Source organism: Sciurus vulgaris, assembly GCF_902686455.1.
Source record: "Sciurus vulgaris genome assembly, chromosome: 8".
Classification (NCBI taxonomy): domain Eukaryota; kingdom Metazoa; phylum Chordata; class Mammalia; order Rodentia; family Sciuridae; genus Sciurus; species Sciurus vulgaris.
Genome location: NC_136468.1, coordinates 136,933,040 through 136,939,039, shown reverse-complemented (window position 1 = coordinate 136,939,039; position 6,000 = coordinate 136,933,040). Strand labels below are relative to the sequence as shown.

Here is a 6,000-nt window from a genome sequence, read left to right as displayed (position 1 = left end):
CTCACCTGTACGGTCGGGGTGGGCACGAAGTCAGGGGCCTCCCCTGTCGGACCCGGAACTAGCTGGGGACAGGGCCCATGGCAGAGAGCAGCCTCGGAGCGGAGCGAACCGCGTTGCCGAGCCGAGCGCGGATGCCCGACACCGGCGAGGACGCGCTCCCGGGGCCGCCGCGGTCCCAGGGCAAAGAGCGAAGTGGCCGCCGGCCGTCCCGCGCCAGAGCGTGTCTCCAGGAGCGCAGGACCTCGGGCCCGGGATCGCCGTGCCCATTTTCCAGGTGAGGTAGACTGAGGGCCGCCGCCACCCGCACCCCTAGTTCCCGGGCCGGCAGGGGCTGCCCCGGGCCTGGAGCGGCGCTGGCCGTCGCGGGGCGGCGGGGCGCGGTGGGCGTGGTGGCCGGGCGGCGGGGCGGCGCGGCGGCTGGAACCTGAGCCGGGAGGAGGGCCGGGCTCGGCCGCGGGCCGGGATTCAGGAAGCGCCGCGCTCCCGGCCGCCGGCGCCCCGCCGTCCCCGAGGTGAGTGCGTCGGGGCCCGGGAGGGTCGGGGGCAGGGAGGTCCCCGCGCGCCTCCGGGAGCCGTTCCGCGGCCCATCCCGCCCCCGATGGGTCCCGAGACTCGGAAGTCCGGCCGGGCGCGCGGGAGGCTGGTGGGGAGGCGCAGGGTCGCGGCGGCGGCGGGCGGCTGGATGCCCTTGGGCCGCGCATCACCTCGCTGGGCCTCCCTGGGTTGTGGATCCGCGTCCCTGAGACCCAAGTCCCCAAACCAATGGCCCCCCCCGCGCGCCGCACTTGGGTGGGATCCCACCTTGCGGGGTTGGAGAGGTTAGCGGGGTGTGGGGCCAGACCGGGAACTGAGTTCGCCCTTGGCTCTGAGCAACTGGAAAGAAACTGGAAGCACGGAGTTTCCAAAGGCCACTTCTTTGATTACTGAGTACGAGAAAGATGCTCTCTGTCGCAAGAGGCAGGGAAAATCTTTAACCTCCAGCTTTCACCCTGGAGACTCAGTTCAGTGGGTCTTCCTCTGAGGACAGGAGGGAGACCGGCTCTCCTGCTTCCCCAGGGACACCAAGAACAGTGCATAGATTGAACTACTGACTTCCCACCCCCAGCCTGGCCCCAGACAGTCCCTCTGTCTGTCCTTCCCATTTTGCAGATGAGGAAACTGAGGCTTGGAGTGGGGGTATAACCAAGAGAACTTCTCCCCAGGGGCTGGCTCCAGAGCCCTCCTCGCCACCCTAGGTGGTCTGTCCCCGAGCCAGCTCTGCACTCAGAGTGCCCAGGAAGTGACCGGGAGGAAGAGGACCCTGTGGTTGTTCTGGCTTCTAAAACCAGGGCCTCTACTGAGGGAGGGGCGCCGTGTACCCCTAAAACTCTAATGAACTATCACGTATGAGTTTTGTTTGGGGACGGCTCTGGAGTTCAGCATTGGCGCCTTGGTGGGGGGTCCAGGGCAGGGGGTCACTCAGCCCCACCCTGAGAAAGGCCAGGAGGTGGTCTCTTCAGGGACAGTGTGTAGAAGGCACAGAGCCCGGTCATCTGCCCAGGTTAAGCGCCAGAACCTGCGTGGCTCTGGGTGTGCTCTGCAGTCCCCCCCGTGTGACCTTGGGCTAGTCCCTTAGCTGTCTGACCTCCCTTGTGACTGTAATACAGGTAGCAGGGGGACATCCCCCAGGGCTGTGGCTGGGGGAGGTGTCCTGTGAGGAGCCTGGCACAGTCAGGGCTCCGGCTTGGCCACTGTTCTTGTCACCTGTTATGAGGTGGACAAGGTGAGACAGACAACCTGCCCTTTCCGTATCCTTTCTCTGGCTTCTTTGTAGTGCAGGATGGGGGACCTGAAAAGGCTCCCTTGCAGCCTTTTTTGGTGAGTCCCAGGGAGAAGGGCTCCTGAATCCAAAAGGCTGTCACGGTTTAGTCTCCCTGGTTTTCCTGAACCCAGGGGGCGTCATTTGGAAAGGGAGTTCACCAGGAAATGAACGCTGCCTTGAGAAACAGGGCAGGTCCCCTGGGATGCCCCGAGTTTCCCGAGAAACACGCCGGGAAGGCCACAGGAGACTCAGACCTCAGAGGGTCCTCAGGGCCGCGTCTGGTGCTCCCTGAGAGGCGTGCCAGCTGGGCTGGGCAACTGGGGCACTCCGGTACCCCAGGAACCCAGCCTCGCTCCAGCCCAGAGTGCGAATGGAAGTCAGGCCATCCCTCCTGAGCCCTGGATGTGCACCTGTGGCCTCCAGTGTCAACCACCCCACCTGGCTCACCCCCACGGAGCATGCGTGCAGTAGGTGCTTGGTAGATACAAGTTGCTGAATGAGTGGGACCGGAAGCTCATGCTGGAGGTTAGCGGGCCAGACCCGGAGGGGTCATGGAGCCTTTGATCGAGGTGGTGACTGAGCTGTGCCTTGCAGAATGAATGCAGAGTTAGAGGAAAGGGCTTTCAGGTGGACGCCAAGACCGGAGTGTACCTGTCTCCCAGTGGGGAAGCCTGGCATTCAGAGGCCAGAGACATGGATACACTTGTCTGGAGCATGTGATGTCACAGGCAGGGCAGGGAATCAGGTAGACAGGGGCTAAGTCAGACCCTGAAGTCCTGGAAGCCCAGGCTGCCCATGTGTCTGTGTGGTCTAGGAAGGTCCCTTGGGAGGCAGAGTGGGAAAGACTGGAGGGGCCCGGTGGTCCCCAAGCTGGGGAAATCGTCTGTGCCCCTGGATGTGGAATGGAAAGAGACATTCGGGAGGAGATGTAGGAGGCCACAGGACCTGACCTCACTGTGCCTGGTGCGCGTAGATGCTCTGTAAATATCCATTCCATGATTGATTGATGACTGAATCAATCCTTTTTGGCGTGTGTGGTACTGGGGAAGGAGCCCAGGGCCTCACGCATGCTAAGCATGTGCTCTGCCGGGCAGCTCCATGCCCAGCCCCTGAAAGAGTACTTTAGAAGGGCCTGATCTTCGAGCTTCTTCTTGTGTTCCTAGGGGGATGGCTGTCTCCCTCCCACAGGCCCCTGCCTCTGTTTCTCCTTTGACTCTCCAGTTACAGGGATCCAGAGAACGGCTTTTCTTCGTTGCCGGACCTAGGGAGCCAGGGAACATTTATTTCATGCCAGAGGGCCCTCCAGAATGTGCTGCATCATTGATTTGGAGCAAAATTAAATTCTGTTAAAGATTAATTCAGATCTCTTGAGATACTGTGGTCCTGGGCCCTTGTGGTCCCTGCGTGAATTCTAGATGCAAATCTGCCTAGCTTTAGCCAAACCTGGTCTGTGCTGGCAGTAATTTTGATGGTAGCATGAATAGTACTTCTTCTAGTATGGGCACCGAGCCAAGCACTTTTAGTACATTTTGATACAAAACTGTTATTGTACCCAGTTTTCAGAGGGAGGAACTGAGTCAGGAGGCAATTAAGTAGGTTACCTGGCGTTTCTTGGTTGGGAAGGGGCAAAGCTGGGGTCCGAATCCCATTTGTCCCAGTCCAAAGTCTATGCCCTTCACTGCCAAGATGGCCTGTCCCCATTGGTCTTTTCTGGGATATCTGGTATTGTGGGTAGAGGTAGAAACTGAATCACTGGGCTTATGCTTAGACCCTCTCTCTCCAACCTGGGGAGTTCGGGGTAAGTCGCTGGTCTGTCTGAGCCTCGGTTTCCTCATCTGTCAGTCCCCACTTTACAAGGACGTCCACGGCTGAAGCACAGGTCTCCTCCCTCGGCCGGGGCTGGTCTCCTTGTCCTGCAGCCTGTTCCAGTAGGGTGTGTTTCCCGGGCAATCCGCTGAGATCCCCTCCGTGCCAGGTAGCAGCAGGGGCAAAGCTAGACTTGCATTTGGACGAGGATGGTTTCCGTACAGCCCGGGAATACTCCTGGGCATTGGCCAAACACCAGGAACCAACACCGCCTGCTTTCTGGGATTTCACACTGCAAAGCTTCGGGCCAGAGCCCGCGGCCCAGGTTCTTTGCACTCTGGCCTCCGTTTCTCACCTGTGCCATGGAGACGGGCGAGCGCCTGCTTCCCTGGTGGTTCAGGACAACCTCCAGCCCAGTGCTGACTCTTCAGTTTATAAGCAACCTCTGTCACCTGATCACAGGGACACAGCCCCACCTCCACTGGAGATGTCAGGCAGAAAACTGAGGCCCGTTGACGGGGAGGAAACTGTCAGAGGAGGAAATGGTCACCAAGTACAGCTGCTTCATGTCAAAAAAGAAATGTGGAAGTCAGATCCAAGTGACTCTGGTCCCATTGGGGTCCCAGAAAAGCCAATGACTGCTGCCCTCTCGGATGTCTGACCCACGCTGGTTTACCTTCCGGCTCTGCCACTCACTGCCGGTGTGACCTCAGGAGGTGGCTTGACCTCCGTGTTCCACCCAAAGTTTCCTGGAGGGCAGAGTCTGCCAGCTCCAGGGCACCTGCGTTGTTCTGGATGCCAATCCTGTCCTGACCTGGATCCCCTGCCTCAAGTTCCCCTGTGTGGCATGTGTTAGCCGTTGGGCCACTTGGATCCTGTGATCTGGTCAGAGCAGGAATGAGGAAGGGAGATCGGCCACCACTCTCACTATGACTCTAACTTCCATCCCACCCGAGTTCCTTCCCGACCGTCAACTTCTCCTTTCTGACCCAACTTCTGGGCACTGCTGGCTGTGTGATGCCAAGGAAGTCACTACACCTCTCTGAGCATGTTTCTCATTGGTAAGGGAGGGTCCCACAAGACCACGCCAGGCACATAGGAAGCCTTGTGGGTCTGCTCTCGATGAGGTCAGGGTGTTGGAAAGGCCTCAGCCGGTTGGCCGGGGTGCGTCCCTGGCCCGACGGGAGCGCTCTTATTTTTCCTGGGGTGGTGAGTAACGGCTTGCCCCTCCCACCTTGCCTGCCCCGGACAAAGGGCTCCTCAGTCCTCTCCGGTGCTGTTTTTCCCTGACAGTGCGGTGGCCTGGGTCCCACCCAGTTGACCAGGAGAGCTGACCACTGGGGACAGCTACTCCTGCGTGTGTGTGTGTGTGTGTGTGTGTGTTTGTGTGTCTGATGTGTGGGCCCCATGGACTCTGGGGAGACACCAGCAGGTGCTGCCTGCCCCTCGGGTGGGGACCTCTCGGCCTGGTTTTACCTCCCATCTCCCCTTTGGCACAGAGGAGGATGAAAGGAAGGAGGAAGGGGTGATGGGACAGACAACAGACCAGCAAGACGGGGGCACAGAAGAAACTGGCCCTCAGACACCGGCTACAGCCCTGAGATGAGGGGGGCTTGGACCCGTGGCCTGGCCTTGCTGAGCCTCAGTTTCCTCCTCTGTGAAATGGACTCATGATAGCTATCACCTTCAAGAGAGGTGTTGGATCACAAAGGTCAGAGAACCGTGCATGTAGTAGGTGCTCAGCCAACTGCCTGTTCCGGGACAGGAAGGAGAAAGTCAGCTAAGCTCCCTGGATAGAGGCACAGCTTTAGCAGGAGAGTGACTAAGCGGGTCTTTGCTGCCTCTCACTTGTTGATCTGTTCATTGAGCAAACACACCGTCAGCCGCTGCTACCCGCAGGTCCTCTTTCTAGGCCCTGGGGACTCAGCTGTGACTAGAAAAGAGAAGTCTGTGCCCCCCTGGAGCTTTCCTGAGTGACATCACCTCCACGCAGTGCCAGGTAGCCCAGTGGCAGGTACTGCAATGACCTCCCTTTTAGAGAGGAAGAAGCTGGACTCAGAGGGGTGAGGTGACCGCCCCCACGAGGGTGACCACGGGGCAAAAACCAAGGTTCAGACTCCAAGCTTTCTCTCTGCGGCACCCCAGTTCTCTCACTGCCATGCCAGGCTGCCGCAGTGAGTCCCGAGGGACACGTGCACTGGGGAGCGTTGCAGGCCCTGCAGGGTTGAACGCGAGTGGATTTGGAGGCAGGTGGTTGGAATCGTAGGCTCCTCCCCTTCTGCTGAGCCTCAGCTGGGTCTCTCTGAAACCTCGGTTTGCTCATCTGTGAAACGGGAGTAGCGATCCCGCCTGCTGAGCTGTGCCCGAGGGAGGTGTCAGGAATATCCGTCCCC

At 59.6% G+C, this 6,000-nt stretch overlaps 1 protein-coding gene across 3 annotated transcripts in view; it reads left to right on the top strand.

Annotated features, from left to right (window-relative positions):
• The first annotated feature begins 407 nt into the window (after positions 1 to 407).
• The window catches only part of TRPV4 (transient receptor potential cation channel subfamily V member 4), a 37,812-nt gene continuing 32,219 nt past the window's right edge, over positions 408 to 6,000 (top strand). The window contains exon 1 of one of the 3 annotated variants that reach the window (XM_079151313.1): positions 408 to 512. The gene's annotated coding sequence lies outside the window, so the exon portion shown is untranslated. Of the gene's footprint in view, positions 513 to 4,519; positions 5,622 to 6,000 lie in introns of those variants that run through there. The other 2 variants (XM_079151315.1, XM_079151314.1) reach the window with 2 other exon arrangements.